The sequence below is a fragment of the Hesperophylax consimilis genome, chromosome 7, assembly GCF_061612785.1.
Source record: "Hesperophylax consimilis isolate HC1 chromosome 7, BYU_Hcon_1.0, whole genome shotgun sequence".
In the NCBI taxonomy this organism is placed as follows: domain Eukaryota; kingdom Metazoa; phylum Arthropoda; class Insecta; order Trichoptera; family Limnephilidae; genus Hesperophylax; species Hesperophylax consimilis.
In genome coordinates this window covers 20,003,708-20,015,774 of record NC_142842.1, presented here as the reverse complement: position 1 = coordinate 20,015,774, position 12,067 = coordinate 20,003,708, and the positions used below count along the sequence as shown (strand labels likewise).

General features: G+C 35.2%; 1 long non-coding RNA gene across 1 annotated transcript in view; it reads left to right on the top strand.

Annotated features, from left to right (window-relative positions):
* LOC149422459 (uncharacterized) overlaps nt 1-10,707 on the top strand; it is a 188,767-nt gene extending 178,060 nt beyond the window's left edge. Inside the window, exon 3 of the long non-coding RNA XR_016302417.1 lies at nt 10,650-10,707. This is a non-coding gene — a long non-coding RNA (uncharacterized LOC149422459). The remainder of the gene's footprint in view (nt 1-10,649) is intronic.
* Nucleotides 10,708-12,067: the final 1,360 nt, after the last annotated feature.

Sequence of the window (12,067 nt, the reverse complement as noted above, 5' to 3'; positions counted from 1 at the left end):
AACAGGAATAAGGTATCCAAGCGTCCAAGCTTATGGAAGACTAGTTTCACACCCTTTTTTCGAAATTTATTTTTAAAAATAACTAAACTAGAAAATGGCCTCACTTATAACTCTAAAATCCATAAATCACTATGGATATGACATTGTGAGCTGAAAGTAGTTGTGTTGACATGGTAATTCTATGTCAACACAACTAAATAGTCTTGACTATTTACCATTTCGTTGGACGGCCGGCGTGGTCGAGGGGTAAGGATCTCGATTTGCTTTCCGATTGCTCAAATGATCAGTAGTGGGTTCAAATCCAGGCGTGCGCAAGTAAATTTTATTTTATGGATTTGTGTTATTTCATTATTTTATTTATTTAAATATATATAGTATACTTGCGGCACGTTCCAGAGTGGGAGTTACTCTCAGTATCGCCCTGGTATAACACCACCATTCTAATTGAACCGTTACTTGAAATGGCTTCAGCCCTGTTTGGTGACTAGATTTTAATAGCTGGGTACTCCCCCACCTTCCTTTTTCCCCATCTCCTTCACTTTACAACCTGCTCCAAGTAGGGTTGCCATAGTCTCACTGGCTCCATGCGATTGGGAGTAGTTGGGACTCCTGAATGGTATTCTAAAAAAAAATATAATAATTTCAAGATGCAGGGATAATTAAATTTATAGGAAACAACCCAAGACTTCCAGTCCCCAAATCTTCCCTACATCAAACATTCCAATATTGGCATTATATTTCTTAGCCTACCAGCTGATAAAAATACAACCTCCTTGCACGTACATAAATTTAAACTGGTGGTTTTTCGTTACTATATTTTTTGCTCTACGGTTGGAATTGTCAGATTAGTATGAAGAGTTTTCGATGACAGAGCACTAATGCAGAGTTTTGTCAAACCATTTACCATTTCACCAACATTAGCCATCTGGAAACAAACTTAACTAACTAACTAACTAACCATCACGACGTTTCCCCGTAGAGGTACGCAGAGAGGACGGACCGCCAAACAACTAGGTCTTGGCACACACTCCTTGCCTCGTTCACATTAATACATACTCTTCTATTATTCTGACTCTTGACATGGCCCGACTCAAGTATCTGATTCACTTGTATCAATGTCTTTCTCTGGCGTCCCCGACTTCTGCTACCATTAGCATTCGCATCATATATTCTCCTACTAATTTCTACACTCCCCCTTAAGAGGAAGCCACAAGCCAAAAATGTGTATATTCTTGGTATACCTTATATCGTAGGTAATAGGCATTAAAATCGCTTGACAAACGGAGTCTAGAAACGATCGATTTCAAGCATAAAACTGCTTTTTATTTATTTTGTAAATAATTTTATAAGAAAGCAAAAAGTTAACAAGTGAAACTGTCAAAGATAATCATAGCTATAATACCGTATTTTTAAAAGTTGTTTCCTTTATGCGTTAATACATTTCTGTTGAAAAAATATTTTTTTTTGTAGCTTACATTAATATTTTTTATTGAGTAATTTATTTTTTTATTTGTATTCTACTCAAACGAAACGATTGAAAAACATGCAATTTATCGAAAGCATATTTTTGGTATTTATAATGTACACCAATTTGTGATAAAGATTAATCAAAATAGTGATTTAGCATTAGAACCTATTTGGATTTCTGAACGAAAATCCGTTTTGATAAACATTTTCCAATCTTTTTATAATTATTATTATTGTTGGTAACCCTATTCCGTATTGTAAGTTTGTATTGCCTTGGTCTTTTGTTGCAAATGCAAATCTGCCAATAGATAATGGGGGGCATAAAGTTCTCTGGCCCGCAGATAACTTCTGCAGGAGATATCTCCTCAACACTTCTGAGAACTCAGTCAGTAAACTGCCAACTGCCAGCATGCTAAATCACAATATAAACATTCGAAGCGATAACCGGCAAACGCGAGTGCTTCGCCTGAAAATTAAATATTACAACTCTCGAAGGTACGCATCCGGTTTGCAGTGCATGTCTGTGTTGACTGTTTATTTATTTATAAATGTTCCTTACGACAACTGTAAACATTTTAAGGACAGCATAAGCAGACGCCCAACTGGCAAAACCGTAGTACTTACACATATAGTGGAGTAAATAATTGTGTCCATATAGTTTTGCGCTGCGATGGGTTTCGAACCCACCACAACCACGACATAAAATCAACCCCAAGCCAAATAGATGAACTCAATAAACCAATCCTTACATTTTTGTCGATATCAATACCTACCCAACTAAATTATATAAAATACTGGTTATTTAAAAGATATTCCTGAGGCGTATGTTTAGTAAAACAATGTATGTTCGTGTGAGAAATGTGGAGATCCTCAAAGAGTGCAAGGCTAATGTAAGCGTAATGAGTAATATTAAGAAAGGATTCTTAGATGATTTGGGCATGTAGAGCAAATGAGCGAAGAAAGGAATGTAAGGGACGCAAATGCGAATGGTAGCAGAAGTCGGGGACGTCCAAGGAAGACATGACACGATCTAGTGAATCAGATACTTGAGTCGGCCCATGTCAAGAGTCAGAATAATAGAATAGTATGTATGAGACGATGTGAATGAGGTAAGAAGTGTGTTCCAAGACCGAGTTGTTTGGCTGTCCGTCCTCTCTGCCCATCAGAGACTGCTGGACATTGATGTATTTTTAGTCTATGCTGCTGGATCATTATTTTTTCGTGTTAGGTTTTTGCCTGAATTGTCGTTTTTGTGCACGGAGATAAATGATACTGTTTAAAAGGTGACAGCGTGCCAACTTCCTAATAAAATGTTAGTCATTTAGAATATATCGAGAACACGCGTTCTTTTCCTAGTACATACCATGACGGAATGCGACAGTATTAGTATTTGTATGAATACGTGTTCCGCCGTCCTCACAAAACATTATCTTTTGACTGATTAGGAACTCTTTTAATTCATTATTATCATGAAAAAGAATAAATTGACCAGATTTTTAATAAATTAACAATATTTCATACCAGTAAGTTTTCTCCGTGTGTGAATACCGCCCAAGAGTCCCAACTGTTCGGAGCCAATGAATTCCCAATAGAGGTAGGTGTGTTGTGAATCTGAAGGGATTTGGGAGAGAAACGAAATCGCAAAGACAAAAGTTAGGATGTATCTATTCTGATATGGTCACTAAACACCGCTATTACAATTTCAAACTTCACCCATCAAAGGCATTATTCAACCTACAAACTGAGCGCCCTTGAGGTGATTTTTCACAAAAACGGCGCTTTACAAATTATCCAATTATTATTATTATTATCATGGTAATAGGTTAAATGATCACCTAGTTTCCATCGAGTTTTCATTAAAACTAACCAACTTAAAGAATTAATGTAATATCATATTTATATCCTACGAATTTAACCCCAGGAAACCTTCCCTAATGGTGAAAAATTTGATAGCCCGCAGGAGCGCAAAAATAATCAAATCTCTTCCCACTTGTGACATCTTAACAACAAAATTATTACGATTCTATTGTAAATGGGTCAAAGCCCCGACCACTGGCATCGCGGATCATTGCTCAAGGTATCCTGGGGTTATCAGTTTGATGGGCACTGGTTTGGCTGGGCAAAATTCTGATTGTTTCCTCTTAACGTCATAACCCTTAGATGACCAAAAAATTGAATTGTCCAAGAGAATTATTTTTTTACTGGTCCATTTACAAAGTCGAACAATTATTATGGCACGAAGGTAAATAAATAGTGTAGGAAATGTAGAGACAGTTACTTAAAATCGTGTTCCATTCGGTTGTCAGGAGTTAAGCAAGACAAAAAAGTTTTATCCCAGTTTTACCATAAGATCGTCCTTCCAAGTTTCTGCAAGTTGTGCATTATTATCAAGCAATCATACGTTGAAATGTGTTTATTATCGCCAGACACTTTTGATCCAGTATTCTCTAATCAAATATTTGATGCAATACTAGTCGGTATCTTCTCGGTTTTATATCGCTAAAAACGTTTATTTTATAAGCCTACAAAAATATTTCTGCTCACAGTACAGTGAAAGGTTAGATGGTAAAAAACATCTTTTAACGGTCTTCGTAGAACACCGATTGTCGGCCGATTTCAAATTCTGATCAATTTGTGAATTGTGATCAGCTTGACAGATGATCAATGTGTGATCAATAGCAGTAACGGGCCGATTATAGGCATTTAACGGTGAAATTAAAAAAAATTGTAATTAATTTTGAGTTTAAAACATCAACCTAAGCTCTACCTAGTACCTACGTAATAATTACATTGACCTACGATGTTACAAAACTTTCAGAAATCTAATTTAATATCAAATAAGTGTTGATTTTTCCAATGTACAGGAACGACCCTCTTGTCCCTTGAGTGTTGACTCTATAAAATGTTTCAAGGTACTAATAAAGTTGTGACCGAGTAGTGAGCAGTAAATATACATTGCCCAATAAATTAGTTCCACACTTTGAACGTGGGTTCCGTTGCACGTTAGCTTGTAAAATAGGTCTTGAGTCTTTACCAGCGGGCCTAGAAATCGCTCTGAGGAATCTATCCAGGAACACAAAATTCTATAAATTATTTTAGAAATTATCTATAATATATTGGTAAGTATACCTACTGAATTATTTTATTTCAGTACTAGCCATTCCCAGTAAACGCAAATATATTTGGGTACGAATTTACTCAGTAAAGTCAACTATGCGTCATTTATAAGCTACGTGGTTTGGAATTTTGCCGTCTTACAATAAGACTGATAGCCGGTAGATACGTATTTACAATAATTATTTTAATATCTCTCAATTCTTTTCAATAAGAATTCGGAAAATTAGCCCGTAGAATCAAAATGGCTATTTTAGTTTTCTTATAGATTTAGGTAAGATTCAAATTTCTTAAAATCATATAAAATTGTGGTTATTTTTGTTTATTATTCTCATGCATATTCCAGGGTATTAATATACTTGCTTTAAGATATAAGTCCACTGGATAGATAACTAAATACAGTGGACTTATTCTCACATTCTCTTATTATGTTCCGATACCTACAGATATATGCTTACTTTCTTATTTCTAGGTTACTTTTAGAATGCTTATATAACGTAGAAAGTCCTTTACGAGTTTGTGCTTCCTATCCCTGAGTTATCGGAGGCTACTGCTTGTTTATTGCACTCCTGAAACCTGAAACAGCAGTAAAACCTTTCTGTTACGTGTTTGGTTTATCGTAAGCTTCCGGATTTTTCTCTTTGTAAAGGCTCTTAACGTTTCCAGACAACCTGCTTCTAATAAATGTTCTGTTAATAATAATAAGTCAATCCGACTTGATTAATAATTCTAAGTGAATTACATAAATGCACAGTGTTTTGCGTCTTCATGAAATCATATGTTAAGTATGTATATAATCGTGCAACATTATATTATGTATTTGTCTATTCAAATGTATATTTTTGCCATTTTTTACCATTTTGCATATTTAGCATTTTCCTTGTAGTTACTTCTACATTTTGAAGTCATACTAAAATTACATAAACAAAACTGTAGCTACTTTGACTAAACTTCATCTTCCCCTCCCCGCTCCCTCCAGTATCACGACATATTTATTGTAATTGTGTTTAATTCTTCGAATTTCATTTTTTTTCAAATTTAGAATAATCCAATTTTTGTTGTTATTGTGACAGCTACCTCGGCTTTCAAGACCAATATCAACTGTCACTATCATTACCGGCCATTATCAAACAGCTGTCACAATAATAACGATGCCATAGTTCCACTGGCTCCGGAAAGTTGGCACTCTTGTCCGATGTTCACGTACATTCTTTGGATAACCTGTCAACAATTTTTTTTTTCAATTTTTTTACATTAGTTCCACAAAAGAGGCCCTGAAGATTTTTTCCCTCAGGACCTATATCATCTTTGTGGATGCTATGTAGAGGAAAGAGATAAAGTTCTGGGAAGGAAAAAGGAGTGAAGGGTGAGTAGAGATAATAGAGAATCTGGGAGTCAATGTGTTCAGGTATGATGGTATGAACCCATCCCTCCCTTTTCGGTGCAAGGCGATAGGTCGAGAGGGGTCAAAAGGTCTTCCTCAGCCAGTCACTCCCGATTCGGCCCCCCGCGCAGTAGGTGGGCAAACGCATCCGACACCTAGACAAAACCCACCCCATGAACCTGGGCACCTCTACTAATTCAACAAACGTAGCAAACCACTTGGGGTGACCAACGGCAAAAATTGTTCCCGGGGCGGCGGTACCCATACCCGCCTCCCAAACAGGTTTATAATGAAAAAGGATTAATTATACGCAAGTTTTTGTCTTATAAACCGATGTGTACGTCAGGAAAAAATGTCGTTTTTAGCAGATCTTCCTTTTTTTCTTACGGTTTTTCTCAATAATTTAATTAAATAACATCACTATTTGCATACAGCAAATTCCGTCCTGGTTTATTGTTTCCATAGCCCTCACACAGAGTTCCCAGAAATGTTCACACAGATAGTGTTGGAATTGTTGGAACACTCACAGGATGCCGGAGTCTGCGAATGATTGTTTGACACAATGAAAATGGTTGTGTCCACAAGATTACGTTATTTATAGACACGTTCATGGGAGATGTGAGGAATGCCATCATCTTTCAGCAATTTATTGTGTGTTCGATGAATAAATAACCTTCTAAAAGTCTTCAAATTGACCATGGTGACGATTTTTATATGTTCTTATTGAAATAAATTTGCAGTTGTACCTATTAATTTTAAGCCCATTTTCTTTTACACAACTCCGTTGGTGAGCGATTAGCTTGACTCCTTACACTGCCAATCGGCTACGGGTTTAAAAAACTGTGTTTAGTGAATAGATACCTACACCTCGACCATTACATTCAATCTCCTTCACTTCTCCACTTTATTCAGCCCCACTGCAATCCCGTAATTGAGGATTCTAAAGTCACACTAACTCCGGACAGTGGGCGTGCCTGTGCGGTATCTTACATTTTTTTAAGCCTACCTTCTGGACTTTTTCTCCTCACTCATGGGTATTTCCAATAAGACTCTTTTGCCATTATTTGCTTGAAATCTCAATAATGATCCGAGGTAATTATTCCACACCACACCCATGACTGCTTCCCAGAGTCGAGCTATTTCCTGAATGGAATGGAACCCACTTTGCTCTTCCTGTCTCGCCCTGGCAGGTAATACTTAAAAGATAATTACTCGGTGCTGGTTTGTCAATAATTATTATCAGCAAGGCGACAAAGCTCTCTTATCTTACCTGTTATCAGGAAAGACGAGCAATTATAGAGTTTTCTTGGCTCTACATAAATTTTATAGACAATTTGAATAAATTATCGATAATCACGCGTAATAAATTTATGGTAATTTCCACATGACTGTCACTAGTTTATTAGATATTTTCCCGATCATATTGGCGTCTGTTTTCATGGGTAGGAACTGAGAAGATTATTATTGAATAATATTATACATACACGAATACCAATATTTGCCAACACGCCAACTTTGGTAGGTTAATAGACGTAAAAATAAAAAGCTAACGGTCTCAACTGGGAATCGTACACACGATCTCTGTCACTCGGGCATCGGAACCAAATAATTCTACAGGGTTTTCCAATAAGAGGTGTTGTTTTGAATAACCCGCTATTTCGGTATATGTTACGTTTAAAGCTGTCATTTTTGGACATTTGACAAATAAAAACTACGTCATTGATAAAAATAGAACGATTCACGCTTCAACAACGCATTGAAATTATTAAAATTCACTTGAGTGAATCAAATGCAAATCATCTTGAGTGATGAGGCCCATTTCCACCTCGGTGGTTCGTCAACAAGTAAAATTGTCGCATCTGGGGCTCGGAAAACCCAAGAGTCATTGTTGAAAAGCCTCTCTCTCCTCAACGTGTGACTGTTTGGCGCGGTGTATGGTCCGGCGGAGTCATTGGACCTTACTTTTCCGAAAATGAGGCTGGAGCAACAGTTACGGTGAATGGATTGCGCTATATCGAGAGATGATTAATGATTTTTTATGGCCGGAATTGGATGGTATTGATCTGAACAACGTTTACTTTCAACAAGATGGCGCTACGTGCCACACAAGCAACGAAACCATTGATCTTTTACGATTGAATATCAAAATAACACCTCTTATTGGAAAACCCTATATGTCATTCTCGTCGATATCGTATTTCAAATTCAGAATTTACAATACTATTTCAATTAATTTTTTATCCATAAATTATTCCCAAAAATTATTTATACGATTTTATAGCGCCGTTTTTGTGAAAAATTACCCCATGCGCGCTTGAATAGGGCTATAATAATATATACGTATTACGGATATATTATGTACCTAACTGATGTTATGTAAATATGATGATGATGCGGGCCTCAGTCGGTACTTTGCCCGTGCTGAGCCCCACATTTTACAATCAAATGAAATAAGACTAATATGAAATGTGATAAAATACAACTATTAAGGCTGTAATGATAATAAACATCTGCAAATATTGTGAATTACAGCTGTATATAATGAAGTGTATATTTTATGGGTATTTTGTATTAATTGTCAACCTTTTACAAATTATCTGCCATTAATAATAATAAGAATTTTTCCAGAATGCATACAGGGGTAGTGCAATGCAATACATTCCATATTATTAGTAATAGTTTGTGGGAATATTAGAAATTCAAAGTACCTAATTACCACGTCAAAAGTCGTATTGTATTCATCTCACAGTTATCTATAACAAATAAACAAAATGTTCGCTTTAAAAAGAAGCATAATGAATAATAAAGGATATAGGATAGTGTCAATACTTTCTGACTTCCTAGCAGTCAGATGGCGAGATTATGTTTACAGTTTACACGTTAAATATTGTATCTCGTACTAGTAAATACTCTCTCAACTGCTTGTAAAGTTTAATCTTACAAGGGTGAGTTATTTTAAATATTCCTTACAGAAACCTGATCCGTCCTTTCCGGCGACGCAGATATTCCACGCCCAAATGTTTATTATTAATGCAAACAACGACTTTACTCACCTTTCTGCTGTTTAGATAATCTATGCCTTTAAATAAGCATTCCTCTTACCTTACCCCTACCTTACCTTCCTACCTACAACACACTTCTTTGAATTCTTAATTCTTACCCTCCAGGACACCCCGGATTTTCAATGGAAATATCACGCTGTATTTATTTAACTACAAATTTCGAAAGCCTTGCTAACTGAAATCAGAATAACTGGAACGTGTCGAAGTATGTATCTATATTGAATATGTAACAGATGTCGAAGTAAATATTTGAATCTTCGCATGAGAATGAATTGAATATTAATGTTTTACACGTAATAAGTCATAGCCGCTTCACACGTACGATTTGTTATGCATAAAACATTCGTATTTTTCCGTACGTGAAGTAAACATAAAACGGGGAAGGTCAGTAGACGCTTTTACGTCAATAATATAAGCAGACTGACCTCTTTAATTTGAATCGGTTTGTAGGTTTTTACCATTAGCAAATCAAGCAGTAAGCTATAAGTACCTACTCGTGTGGTATGTAAAATAACTTGTTCTCGAATATTGTATGAACAAAGCCTTTCTTGAAAAACCCATCCCTATTTCCTCCCGTTCTAGGACAGACGTGAGGCAATGCAACGGACAAGGTTTATTGCTCAACTTTACGAAAAAATCATTTACTAAAAAAACAAAAGGTCCATCAGCATTCTTCTAGCGTAGAATGTCGAATTTTTATAAATCTCATTCATCAAATATTCAAGTACGAGTCTTCGGATAATTGATTCAGGAAGAAGTACCTACTTTATTTTATGCAAATCGTGGTGGGTCTTCGTTCGTCGTGAAATTGGAAGTTCGTGACCAATGTCGATTTAGGAACATCTCATTAATCAATATTCATAGAACTGAACACATTTTCTATTGGCCAGCATTTGAATATATTATAATCAATATCTAGTTATAAGTGACAGGCGAATATTTTAACTTGCTGCCCGTTAAGGAAATTAATTTTGTGGTGTGATGTCTGATGTCATAAATTTTATTTTTCATTTTATTTTATTAATACAAGACTTAGAGGGTACATATGGTTTTTGTGATATTTCACCCTCCATGCTAGGGATGACCCTGTGTTATGGCGGGTGAATTTTACAGTTTGAACAGAATCTATACATTACTATGATATGAAAAAGAAAAATGGCGAAAAGCTAGTTTGGGTTGCAAGAAGAGAATGGAGAAGTTATAAGAAGATTATAAGATCTATTTACTAATAATTTGAGTAATTATTAGTAAATAGATCAGACTGATTATTTATTGACATACTATACCACTAAGTTAGGGAATAAGGATATGTTATGTTTTGTCTGAAAGGTGATTAAATTGATAGAGTGTAGAATGAAAGGGTATTGTAATTGTAATGTAGTCCGTGTGTAAAGATACATTTCGTATTTGTTTTTTGTTTTGTTAGAAGCTTATTAACAATGTGTATTCTTATTTCTATTTAGCAGCTTAATTTAAATTCATTAAATTGTTAAACCCTGTTTGCTGAGATACCTAACCTTCCTTTTACGAAGTCTTAATAAACAATTGTTTCGTATTCTAAAAGCGTTCTCTTGAATAATTGTATGTAATCCATTTACTAATGACAGTATTTTTGTCAAAAGCTCTCTGAAGGACCAGTATAATGCATCAGCTTGTTCGTGACATCAGACGATTTGGATCTCAAATTCAGGTAAAAAATACTTGAAACACTTTTTGTTTTTAACTTATTTTGAAGGTTATCCCATCAATGCAATATATCATTGAAGAAGAAATAATACTAATAAATCTAAACAAAACATGAAACAGAACAAGACACAGAAAAATAAAAAAGATCACAACTATGAACCGAACCCAGGATCTCTTGTCTTACCGGGACAACTTGACCATTGGGACCTATTTATTAAACGTCATATTTGTCGATCTCATATATCAAATTCAGAATTAAAAATATCGTCTTTCAACTAATTTTTCCTTAATTTTTTGGCATCTACCTTTTCATATGAAAACAAAGTATCTATTATTTCATAAGCAATAATTGTTAGCCTGAAACACTCATCCACATTGAAAAATCTCCTGATAAAAGATACATGACGCCAACGGGACATGAACCCGTGTCCTTTCGATTTCCGGTCGACAGCTCTGACCACTGAGCTATGGCGGCTTATCTCTTATCCGCGAAATAATTCAATATATACTAGTGTTTCATTCAACAATTACTGCTTGTTACATTTGTTCACCTGAAACAACCAACTTTATTTTATATGAGAAAGGCATTGTAAGTGCTAACTCTCTCACTAGATGGCGTCGAGACAAATTGTCTACAATTTTGGTGAAAATACTAGAACTTGTCAAATATTAATTATTATTTTTTTGGTAAACTAATGTTTAAGACAATATTTTTTATGCACAGCACAAAGGGTAACAATTATTATTTTTTATAAGCAATAATTATTAGCCTGAAACACTCATCCACATTGAAAAATCTCCTGATATAAGATGACGCCAACGGGACATGAACCCGTGTCCTTAAGTGTCACAAAGTGTCTAATAAAATTAAGACGCCTATCGTGATAAAACAAGAGAAACTGGATTCGATTCCTAGTTGTGACCGTTATCTATTTTTATTTTTCTGTTTCGTTCAGATTTTTTAGTATTATCTTCTTCTTCACTGAAAAAAACCACTTTATTTTTTCAATTGGATCGCTTTGTGAATTAGCGTTCAATTCCTACTCATACCTACCTATGTCTAAAGTTAATATATCTTTGTGGGAGTATTTCCACGTTAAACAAGTTTATGTAAACGAATGCAGATCTCAAAATAAGGATTTTGATTCCATTTTTGGGTAGGTACTTAGAACCTACGTAGTTTCGTTTCGTATTTCGACTTCATTTGGGAATCTAGCAAAAAGGTCACATTACATTTTATAATAGTTTTTCTATTCATTTTTTCAAACCTATTTTCAATTTTACTTCAGCATTCATATCCAGCATTATCCCAGCAAAACATCTGGCCACTTCAGATAATATTATGAAGCATATA